The sequence below is a fragment of the Psammomys obesus genome, unplaced genomic scaffold (assembly GCF_907164565.1).
Source record: "Psammomys obesus unplaced genomic scaffold, mPsaObe1.curated_primary_1811, whole genome shotgun sequence".
Lineage (NCBI taxonomy): Eukaryota > Metazoa > Chordata > Mammalia > Rodentia > Muridae > Psammomys > Psammomys obesus.
In genome coordinates this window covers 3,214,147-3,225,897 of record NW_026585742.1, presented here as the reverse complement: position 1 = coordinate 3,225,897, position 11,751 = coordinate 3,214,147, and the positions used below count along the sequence as shown (strand labels likewise).

Below are 11,751 nucleotides of genomic sequence, written 5' to 3'. Positions count from 1 at the left end.
CCTTCCTCCTTCTTTTCCCCATCCCTTTCCAAGTCGACTGAAAGGGAGAGTTCTCCTCCCCTGCCATCTGCCCATAGCTTATCAAGTCTCATCAGGACTGCCTGGAGCCTCTTCATCTGTGGCCTGGCAAGGTCGCAGTGCCAGGGGAAAGTGATCAGAGAGCAGGCAACTGAGCTCATGACAGAGGCAGCCTCTGCTCACCTTACCAGGGAACCCATATGGAGACTGAGATGCCAATTGACTACATCTGAGCAGGGGGTCTAGGTCCTCTCAGAAAAGAATTTTAAAGAGGAGGAGGAGAAAAAAGAAGGAGGAGGAAAAGAAGAGACAGGCAGAAGGGTTTCCTTTTTATAATATGTAGGCAATTTTCAACTCAAAGTTGACCTAATGGTATTTTGCACAGCATTAAGACTCAAGCTATATTTTATTGAGAAGCTGCCTATAATGTACTTAGGGTAATGGTTTTCAAAGTCATTTTCCCCGTAAGTGCATATTCCAGAGGTTTACAGTACAGTGCTCCTTGCTTCTGTGTCTGAGTTACACACATCCGTGTTTAACGCCAGGTTATACATTTGTTGCATTTCTAAATTGATTCTGATGGCAAAGATCCCTTGTTGTGAGACTCTTCTTTATGATATCTGAAAACCACATGGAGGGATGGAGGATGAGCTAGATTAACATCATACAAATCTGATTAACAGCGGCTGCTCTGTTCCAAAGGTCAGGTACACTCAACGAATTTGCTTAGAAATTATTTTGTTTATTTTGTGGGCATATACATCATGAGCTTTCTAAAGGTCAAAAGCAGAGTTTGTTCTTGGATTCTACAGCAATCTGATTTCCATTTACAGTACGCTTTAGTGACACTAACTGTAGAAGCAGGACCAGTTAAGTCATGCTTCCAGTTTTGTTTTTTTTTTTCCATGAGGAAAATCCCTGCCAGGTGAAGGCAGTGCAGACATAATGTTTTTTTTTTCCTAAATTACTTTTATTTTCAACTAAGTTCATAAAAGAACGCTATTTATAAATGACATCTGAACTCTGAATGCTGCTTTCATTCCCATATTCTTTTCAAAGATCTAGAAACATCTTACTCAGCTGATTTCTTACCTGAAAACTGGAGCAAAGGTCAGAAGAACTAGGACTCCTGGGTTTCATTAACATTTACCTGGAAGGGGTCAGGGATCTTCATTAATTAGTGTTTATAGAACCACTCTGCATATCACAGAGAAGCCGCTCTGATCAATTATCCAGTCTTCCTTACTATTTGAAAAAGATCAGTGGGCTTCTTAAATACATGAAACATTTTTCATTAATTATTTTAAATGTTTTTTTGCTTACCATATGTACTTTACCAAGATTAAAAGAAAAGCTCTCAGAATATTTTGTATTCATGCTCATTAACATTCCAATGGAGTAACAAACCTCAAAATGATTCATGTATGAATCAGTGAGGCATGGCTAATTACAGTTTTCAGCCACACAGCCAATAACGTTCACCATGAAATGTGGTGTCTGTTAAATACATCTCTCTGAATTTTTTGTTGGAAAAATAGTGGTAGGAGATAAGAAGGTTTCAAATTGCTGTTTTAAAATGTGTAAATATTTTAGGAGATTTTTACATTATAAATATCTTTTATGCGAATATTTATCACAAACATGACATCCTGTTATCAAAACAGAAAAAAAAAGCTGTGGAGATTTGCTGTAAAAAACAAACAAAACAGAATAAAACAGAAGCACCACAAATCCTTAGAATGGACCACATTTTAGAATAAAATGGAAGAGACTTAATATTGCTTAGAATTTACATAAATTTTCAAAGAAAACTTGATGATGAATTTGGTATATAAATTTCATCTTCCTTACAAACTCATTTTTACTCTGATTCTCTCTTATGTGGAACCACACTTAAAATACAAAATTCTGAAAAGCAGAGTCCATAGTAAAAATTGAATATCATACTAAAACACTCAAGTTTAGAAATTATTTCATAATCCATGTTCAAAATTCTTTCTAAGTCTGGAGAGGTAGGATTAGGAAAGTGCTTCACACACAGATATACATGCACACGAACACATGCACACACACACACACACACACACACACACACACACACACAAGATCATTCACTGGATCCCATGCAAACATGTTGTGTGTGGTGGTGAATGCCTGTGATCCCTGCTCTGGGGAGGAAGACACAGGCATCTAGATTCCTAGATGTCACCCAGCACTGACACCAGCCTGATGGGTGAGCTTCCAGCAGGTGACAAAACATTTCTCAAAACCAAACAGAACAAGGTGATGGAACATGAGGAACCTGCCTCCCTATGCATCAGCACACACATACACATGAATCCTCTTACATGTATGCAGTCATGAATATATACACAGACACACAGAAAAGGAGAAAATATTTTTTTGTTGAAAATGTTTTGTTAGTACTATTTATTTTATTAAATTATTTTATTTATTAATATCCAAAGATTACTTTAATAAAAACCTTGATGTCCTCATTATGGAGCTTGTTTGTATCATAAAGAATTCGTACTTCCTGCTCCCTCTCTCTGGAATTTTCTTCCACAGATCTTCCCACAGATTGTCTCTTCATTTCTTCAAAAAATCATACCTCTACAAACAGGCCTTTGTTCAAATGATACCTCTTCTAAGAGGCCCTCTCTGATTACCCCATCTAAGGACCATTGCAATGGTCTGTGGCATTTCTGTGTGCTGTTTTCTTGACTGCTGACTGATGTGGGAGGGCCCAGCTCACTGTGGGCAGTGCCATCCCTGGGCAGGTAAGACTGGACTATTTAAGAAAGGAAGTTAAAGAAGCCAAGGGAAACAACCCAGTAAGTTATCACTGTCTTCGATCCTGCCTCCAGCTCTTGCTTTGGCTTCCCTCCAGGATAGAGGGAACCTGCAACCTGAAGGCTAAAATAAAACCTTCTCTTCATGGTGTCTGTCACAGCAACAGACAGCACACTAAAACAGCCCTCTCCTAAAGAAATACAGCGTTTTAATTTTTAGGAAATGTTTTTAATGGATTTTTGTCCCCCTGAATGATGGAATGCCTTTAACGCTGTGGTGAACCTGGGCCATGTGTTTGGATGCATCATTTCTTGAAAAAGAGTGATGAGAAATCACAGCTGATCTCAGGCCACCCTAGTGCCATCACAGCTAGGACACCGAGCTGAGTTTTATGCACCTTATGTTCTAGGTAACTGGGAGATGATTGCAAAAGATGGCAGCAAGAAGGATTAACTGTGGTTATTTATGAGGCAGAGTTAGAAAGAGACAGCATGCATATGTTCTCTAACTATAGGGAATATACTGAGCTCTTAAATATCTAATGAGCAGGTCTACACAAGGAATCCATTTCACTTAGAAAAAACAAAGGAATAAATAAGATGAAATGCTAGAGAGAGTGTGGAAAATATGAACAATAATTAGGATGTCAGAAGCTAGTTCTTGCTCTTACTAGCAACCAGATTTTTCCTGACAGCAAGAAAAGCTCCATGGTTACAAGCTGAGGTGAAGGAGACTGCAACACTTCAGGTCAGCTCAATTTCCCTGTCTCTCTATATTTTGTATATAAGAATAAAACACTGCTTTCCTTGTTTTAATATATTTTCATATTTGATATATGTTTTTCAAATAAATCTTCTCAGAATGCTTGTCTAAAAGTGTAGTTTATGACCTGTAACATATGGCTGAAATGAATTATGCAGAGGGTTGAACTCTTTGACTGCTAATGACTGCTTGATTTTGAGACTGTTTCCATAGTAAAGATGTCTCTGTAGGTCTTAGGAGCATGAAGAGGATGTTCTTGGGACTATAGTGTATGACCCCCAGGCTCCCTACTTGGGAGGATAATCCTGTACTTGTTATAATGGAAGGGTAGCAGGAGGTTGTCTGGGCTCCTTTGCTTTAGGAGTCTTAATGCTACAGGGGGCTCTTCTAGCTCGTGTGTTATGGGAATCCTCTGGTTATAGCATGGCTATGGCAGCATACTTTCTCCTTGATTCTTATCGAGGACGAAGTCCAACAGGAAGCTCTTGCTTCTCAGAGTTTGGGAGACACAGGATATACATAGTGAGACACAGAATGATATATAGTGACTACAATGATAAGCAAAGCTGTTTGCTTTGAAGAATCGGTAGGGCAATGCAACTTATAGAACTCTTCTACTCTTCTACACACACACACACACACACACACACACACACACACACACACACACGTGTCTTCTAGGCCCACAGATCACCGAGATTTTTCCCCGCCCCCACCATAAAAGGCTTGTATTTCTTTAAGATCCTGAGATAAAAAACAAACACATCTTCAGCAATATTTTCTCTAAGTCTTCTTTCTCAATCTTTTGATCTTTTCCTCATGTGCCCTACTCATCACGCCTCCTCTTAGACTCCCCAACAGTTCCTGTTTCCCAGAATTACTGTTTGGTTTGTATGCCTTCGTGAAGATTTTAGAAATGAAAGGCTATCTTAACTGTTTGTAGGATAAAGATACAAATGTGAAGTAAAGAGATGAGCAGCTTGGAACACACACATGCATATATGCACACAACTGGTACGTATCCACTTTATTATAGAACTGTGCTTACTCTGTTAGTCTCTGTGACGTAGCTGTAGCAAATCTCTTTTGTTGTCCTGTCCTCTTAATTTCAATGGCGTGGCTCCTATTTCTAAGTTTCTGTGTCCATTGAGGCCATTTGCATGCTTGACAACTCAACATAAAAGCCCTTCCCCTCCCCCCCCCCCCAAAAAAAAAAAAAAGAAATGAAGCAGCCCTGACAGACTGATGGGAATTAAGTGTTTCAATAACCCAGGTCTTTTGTTTCCCTAGTGGGATAACTCAATTCAGCAATCCTTTATAAGCCCCCTCTACTCCCTCCAGTAAGATGAGCTACAGTTGCCACTACAAGTAAGATGATGGACAGGGCACTTCCCCCAACCTGTTGGCATGTATTTTTCCTTACCTACTGCACTTCCCCTACTTCCTGTTCTCCTGATATTTCCTGGAACTGCTTGTGTAATAAACAATTCTATGTTGAATATCTGTCTCAGGACCTGCCTCTGGAAAATCCCAAACTGTACAATCAGTTTGTAGATTAGATTGCAGCCTTTCAGTTTTGTTTTGTTTTTTGTTTTTTTTTGTCTTGGCACTTCGAAGTTCTGAATCCAAGACGAGTGCCAATTCCTGATGTTCTTTACAAATGTATGCATTGCTGAGGGTCAGAGCTGACTTTTAATCCAGAAACATCCACAGCTGAATGCCTATATCCACATACCTGTGCTAAGATCTGTATTAGCTGTTTGCCAATGCTATCTATCACCATCATTAGGCCAACCTTTTATCTTAAATGTGTTCACATTCACCGTTAAGTAGGAAATGTAATGACTATAAGCTGATACTACCTTGGTGTGTGTGGGTGGGGGGGGTAAGTGTTGGGATGTCTCACTTCCTATGGCCCAGTGATTTTATTCCACATTTAGTTTGGCACCGTTCTGCACAGTAGCCACATGTGGTGAAATCTTTCATGCTGATCAGCTTGAGAAAACCTGGGACTGGTGAGCCAGATCTATGCTCATAAAAGCTAGAAAGAATTGCATTATAGAAAATAAACCTAAACTGAGACCAGCATACGCTAGGAAGGCTGGAGAGGGTTTCAATCCCCATGCACAAAATTAATCTGTATACACATTGACCTGCATTCTTATTATTTGAACTGAAATTCTTTTCAAGTTCATCCTAATTCACATTTTTCCTAGTGTCTCAGTGTTACAGGCATAATTTGACCATGGTCTAGTTTGACATTCTCTGACAGCCACACTTGCATGGACATCAGTATTTTTCACCAGGTGCTGTGTTCACCTTGCTACTCTGAATGGAGGTTTAAGTTCAGAAAGGATGAACGATCTGAGACTTAGTGCAATTACCTGCCTGTGGTGAAAGAGAAGCTGAGCCACAGAGATTAGGACAGATTTTAGGGTTTGTCCAAGCATTACTGCTATTTGTTTCGCTTTCAAGATGTTAAAGAAGACTACCAACAGACACCTATCTTTCCTTTTACTTAGATTTGAGAAAGAATGGAAGAAAGTGGAAGGGGGCATCTCTAAGAAGAGAGAGCAGTCTGTGGTAGTATAGTCCCTGTTGAGGAGCTGCATGGCTATGTTGACAGTCATTTAGATGCTCTGCAACTTGCAACTGGATTTTTGGGAAAATTAAGGGTTTCTTTTTGTTTGTTTTGTTTTCTCCTACATTACTAGACCCAGAACATGTTTAGGTTCAATATTGCCTAAGTCAACAATTTCTTCAGCACTCACATGGCATCTGGTATGGAATATATTGAGGAGATGATTTTGAATTAACATGGAGAAGAGCAAGCATAAAAGACCCATGGTGATCAGAGATGAGTTTAATTGATATGCACGAGAGATAGGAGGAACAGAGGAAGGTCATCTCTAGATATCATTCAATTATTCAAAACTTATTTACTACGTTTGCCTCATTGTCTCAGTCCCCTAGGTGTAAGAAATACCGTAGCCAAATAAAAATCTACTTCTGCAAGGTATCCTGTATCCTTGCGGAACAGTAAAAAACACAAATAATTAACTTGCCGTGTTTTTATGGCAAGGGTCTAGCTGAAAACCATTACGAGGGCAGAAGATGAAGGCAGGGAAAAAAGGTCGGGAAGACTGTGATGTTATTTTGTTAGGATGTCAAGGAAGGCCAAGGGTAGCCATATGGTGGTTCAAGTAAGGACTTTGGGAGCGTGTTCTGGGGAAAATACAAAGGTCTTAAAGAAGCAAGAAGGAGCGGGGGTGGGGAGGATGCACACAGTTAGCTCTTTTCGATGGAAAGCAAGCAAACGAACAAAGCAAGCTTTCATGTCAAGAGAAAAAGAAAATTCCTTTCAAAGGGGAAGTCTCACCTCAGACACTCTTCTACTCCAAGAATTGGTGTTACTGCCGTTTGTCTTCCATTGGTACAGGTCCTCTCGTGCTCTTCGCCTATTGGCTCCCGCGCCTGTCTCCATTGAGCGGCCATCTTGGCTCCCGCCCCTGCCGCAGGGTGCTGTGGGGATTGTAGTCCGTCCCGCTTGGTTCTGCTGTGGGACTTTCCCTTCAGCTCACAGGTCCACCCCCCTGGGGACACGCTCAGGCGGTGCTCCTGTCCCGCTCTCCCGCCCTCTGCCTTTCATTCCAGACGCCAAGATCTTGGAAGGTAGGGGCGTGAGAGGCGAGCCCAAGTGGAACAGAATGTGGGGCGCGGGCTGGGTTTCCAGGCGCGTCTGGTCAGGACCCCTGCGGCCGGCGGGGCGGGGACAGGCCAGCGCCGCTCGCCTAGCAGTGGCTGTCTGTCTGGAGGACTCGCCCACCTGCCGAGATTGCTCGGGACGGACTCAGGCTCCCCAGCTCCTGAGCAACCTATTCCAGCCTTAACCCGCCTTTCGGGGTAAACTGAGGCAGGGGGTTGCGCCTGCGGGTCCTCGAGGTGTAGTTGGCTGTGGCTGCTTTTGGATGGTTCCTCGGTTCCACAGAAAGTTTCATAGTGGCATGAACCCGTGTTAAACATATACCTAGCTTAGGTGTTCCCAAAGGTCTGAACAGGTGCCGGGGCAGCTGCAGAAGAGGGCACACAGGACAGGGTTTCGGGAAAGAGTGTGCATTTGATAAGTTTGGACACACAATAAAGAGAAACAAACCCACACGAATTCCCCGAGTTGCGAGAACTCGTCACCCCAGGAGGTTTTCGCGGTTTTTAATTTTAGTTTTACACGCGGGTATTTGTAAAAGAAGGCCGGTTGCTGGAACTTGAGCCACCTTGCCTCTGCGGTGTGACCCTGGACCACCAGCTCAGCGGTCACACGTGGATAAAAACCAGACTAATACTCCCTGCCTAAAGGGCTCAGAGGAGCTGCCTGAAGCTGTAGTCAACCCTGAGACCGGGCTCTCGAACGTTTGTCATTTGAAAACTCCTTATTCTCGGCCTCAGAAATGTGCTGAAAGTAGCAAGTGGTTGTTTTAGACAATCGCTAATCAGGGGTAGGCCTGTTCTTCTGAGTGCAGCCCTAAGAGAACCTGTGCTTAAGCTGTTTGTACCTGAAAGCTCCTGTTTCAGGCTCCATTTCAAGGCTCAAGAGCTTAGCTGTGGAGGCTTCTGGGATTTGTAGTCCCACCTATTGCACCCTAACGGCCTGGTACTTCGGCTCCCAAGCTACCGTTTGGCCTAACGAGATGTCTTCTGGGAATTGAAGTCTTACTACAAGGGCCCATAGGAGCTAAGCCCCTCGTTTAGAACTACGACTCCCACATGCCCTACCTTCCTGGCTGTCTTCTTTGTCCACCTGCTGAATTAAGCTGGGAGTAAGAGAAATGTTTAACGAAGATTTCCCACCTCTTTTATTTTTTTTTCCTGATTGCATATACTATTTAGAGTATTAGATATAATACTTTTTGTTAAAGCATGTTCACATGGTCTCTAAACCATTCTATAGCTCCCACAATAAAAAAAAAGCTTGAAAGGAAGGTTGTCCATGGTTTCACAGATGTATTAAAATTGGGCTATATATTTTATTGCATTGTAGAGTTAGTTATAATTTAATCTCCTTTAAAGCGACATGGTTGAGATAACCATTTTTGTATCCATCGAACTGATTAGGAGACAAAAGGTGAGAAAGTTAAGCAACTTTTCAAGTTAAGCCAGGGGGATAATAGAAGCACTGGAATTGTAGTACCTTGTGTTTGAGAGTTTCTTCCTATCAAAGGACCCTACCTCACAGAACTCAGAGAGACTCTGGTCTATCTGGCTATAGAATACAAAACCTTTCATTTTGCACAACGATGTGTCTGTAATTAGACACTAAATACTAGCGCTGCAAAACCTTTTGAGATTACTTAAGTACAAGGCAAAGATCTTTGCTGGGAGTAAAGTTTTCAAAATTGTTAGATATAGGTAGCTTGAAAACACTGTTATTTCAGCGATGAGGAGACCGCTCCTGTGAGGCATAGCCGTTTGCCTGACGTCACACTGTTAGTTTATGTCAGAGCTGAAACTCCTCCTCAGCATCTTCCAACAGCAATGAGCTATCAGGAACAGCTTATGTGTAGCTATGTACATAATGCTATCCTCCTGATTCCCAACATTTGTTCTTTACAGGCTACACACTAGGGCCAGTTGTAAAGTCTCTTTTCTAGCTGGTAAAGCTGTCCTGTTTCATTAACTGAACAAATGTTTTTCTGAGCTCATCTCTTCAGGTGGGAGGGGCATTTAAAGGACAAGTGCCCACTGTGCTAGAGCTGGAAGGGCATGGGGTTCATTTCTGTCATTTTCACTTTAGAAACAAGTGAGCCAGCAGCCTTCTTCTTATGCCTCGGGTCAAAGGGAACTGGTTCCTGAGGTCTCATAGAGCTGCATGTAGCCATCAGGCTGTGCTAGCTTCCTCTTGGAGTCCTTAACCCCACATCATTCCTATCTGGTGCCGTGCTTCATGAATGCTTTTATGTTCTCATGTTAATTTGTATGTACAAGCAGCTTCAATATGTTCCATTTCTATTTTCGGCATTGGTTTTGTTTTGGTTCCCAATCCTTTTTTTGTTCCTCCAGAGATGAGAGAACGAGGGTGTGACGCTGTTTTTGCATTCGCAGATGTCACAATCTAACACTTTGCTGTAAGGTATTGGGAATGTACATAAGATGTGTATGTTACACAAAACATTGCTTTGACAAGACACTTGGGCCCTTCAGTTATGTATTCACAGGTTTGTAAGCAAGCACCTCTCACCTTTTCCATGTGAGAGATGATTTCTGGATAATTAGGTAATGACATAGCAACTCTGTAAATTATTGGCTAAACATTCAGAACAAGTCAGTACACAAAAGGTTCTTCCCATGAACCTCTGTGACCTCCAACACTCACCCAGGTGTGGGACTGACATGCACCACCCAGCACTTCTTGGCCGCTAGAAGATGCTGAGAACATGCTTGTGGACTTGACTTCAATAGCACCCCTGAGTTCTGCTCCCATAGCCTTTTCTGCAATCCCAGTTTTCTCTTTTAATGTAGAAATGCAGCTTTGAAATGTAAGATGTATGTTATGTTACTTTCAGTAGCCACATGGCAGAGAGAAATCCCAGCCTCTGAGGTCGTCTTCCAAAGGGCTATATATGTACAAGTCCCTGTTTTTGACTTCTCAGATGAAACAGCGATCCAGATAAAAGCAATACATATCAGTCACATGATGTCCCGGGACTCAAACCCCAGCTGTTTCTCTGAAGCTTCTGTTACCTCCCAATAGCCTGCTGATGATAGATATATAATATGTCCTATTTTGTCATTGTTAATATAAATTTGATATGTGAAAATAAAGTAGTTTTATATTTGTCCTTCTTAGAATAAGAAAAGCAGGCCATAATACTTAAAATGCAATGTATTATTATGGGTATTATTGAAAACCCATCTCGGTAGCCCAGGGACATTCTTAAGGGCAGGGAGATGGTAAGGTTTTTGTGTAAGCATTGCCTGCTGAGAAGTCTCTGAGCCGTGGTTCCACGTAGATATTAAAACTTTCACTGGAAGGCAGCTGGCTCATGTCACTGAAGCCTTCTGTCTACTTGTAGAAAGGAGGAAAACCTATCCCAGGATCCTCAGGGTCAAACTCAGGCAATTGTCCTCCAGCTGGTGGGTAATTCAGGGGTAACAGCTAGTGACTTGTTTCTAAAGTTGATAGTATTGATAAAGACATTATTTTCTGTTACTCAGTGATAGAGAAGGAGAAACAGAGATGAGAATCACAGCCAAAGGGAGAAGAGTAAGCAGGCAAAGGAAAAGTGGATGTCTTTAGCATCTTAAACACCGAACACATGCATAGAGCTTGCTCCTGGCTCCTCTAGGCCCACCACTGTGTACCAGTTGTAAAGAGCAATGAATATGACTAACAGGGAGATGACCATGGGAGTGAGGGATGGAATATTCTAGGTACAGGTGAGAGGAGGAAGAAAGGGAAGGAGGAAGTACTGGGATTTGGTGAGTAGGATGGAGATCTGGGCACCCAGGAATGACATTCAGTGACTGAAGAGGGTGACAAAGTGAGGCTGCACAGGCCAGCACAGATGACTGTGCTGACTTATTTCTGTCACTTGACACAACTAGTGCTATCTGGGAAAAGGGAACCTTAACTGGGGCATTTCCACAGATTGGCCCATTGGCCTGTCTGTGGGGGCATTTTCTGATTAATGATTGACGTGGGAAGGCCGAGTACGTTGTGGGTTTTGCCAATCCTGGACATGAGGTCCTATGTTAAATTAGGAAGAAGGCTGAACAAGCCATAAGGTCAGGTCAATAAGCATAATCCCCCTAATATCTCTGCCCATTTCCTGCTCTGACGTCCCAGCATGAAGGACTGTAAGCCTCAAGAGAAACCTTCTTTGTTGCTTATTACTGGAATAGAAAGAAAACAAGGACAAGTGGTGTTATACACAGTCCAGCATTTACAGGAGTTTTGAACTTTATTCTAAGGGAATTTGGGGAGCCATTGAGCGGTCTCAAGTGAGGAAATAAAATGTTTTCTTACTTGTAAAAGTATAGATCTAATGTGCATAATAAAACAGTGACAAGCAGTTGTCAATGTGGAAAAGTTCCTGCAACTGGATTTGCTGCCTCCTCCTCCTGACGATTTCATAACACACACACACACACACACACACACACACACACACACACACACACACA

General features: G+C 42.1%; 1 protein-coding gene and 1 long non-coding RNA gene across 3 annotated transcripts in view; one reads left to right on the top strand and one right to left on the bottom strand.

The window, feature by feature from the left end:
• Positions 1 to 330: 330 nt before the first annotated feature.
• On the bottom strand, positions 331 to 7,007 carry LOC129670504 (uncharacterized). Its single transcript, XR_008719225.1, has 3 exons — positions 6,953 to 7,007; positions 1,111 to 1,168; positions 331 to 638 (listed from the first exon to the last, which is right to left on the bottom strand). It is a non-coding gene; the product is annotated as an uncharacterized LOC129670504 (long non-coding RNA).
• A 132-nt stretch (positions 7,008 to 7,139) lies between these two features.
• The window catches only part of Fhit (fragile histidine triad diadenosine triphosphatase), a 1,508,502-nt gene continuing 1,503,890 nt past the window's right edge, over positions 7,140 to 11,751 (top strand). For both annotated transcript variants that reach the window (XM_055599194.1, XM_055599196.1), the window contains exon 1: positions 7,140 to 7,245. The gene's annotated coding sequence lies outside the window, so the exon portion shown is untranslated. The remainder of the gene's footprint in view (positions 7,246 to 11,751) is intronic.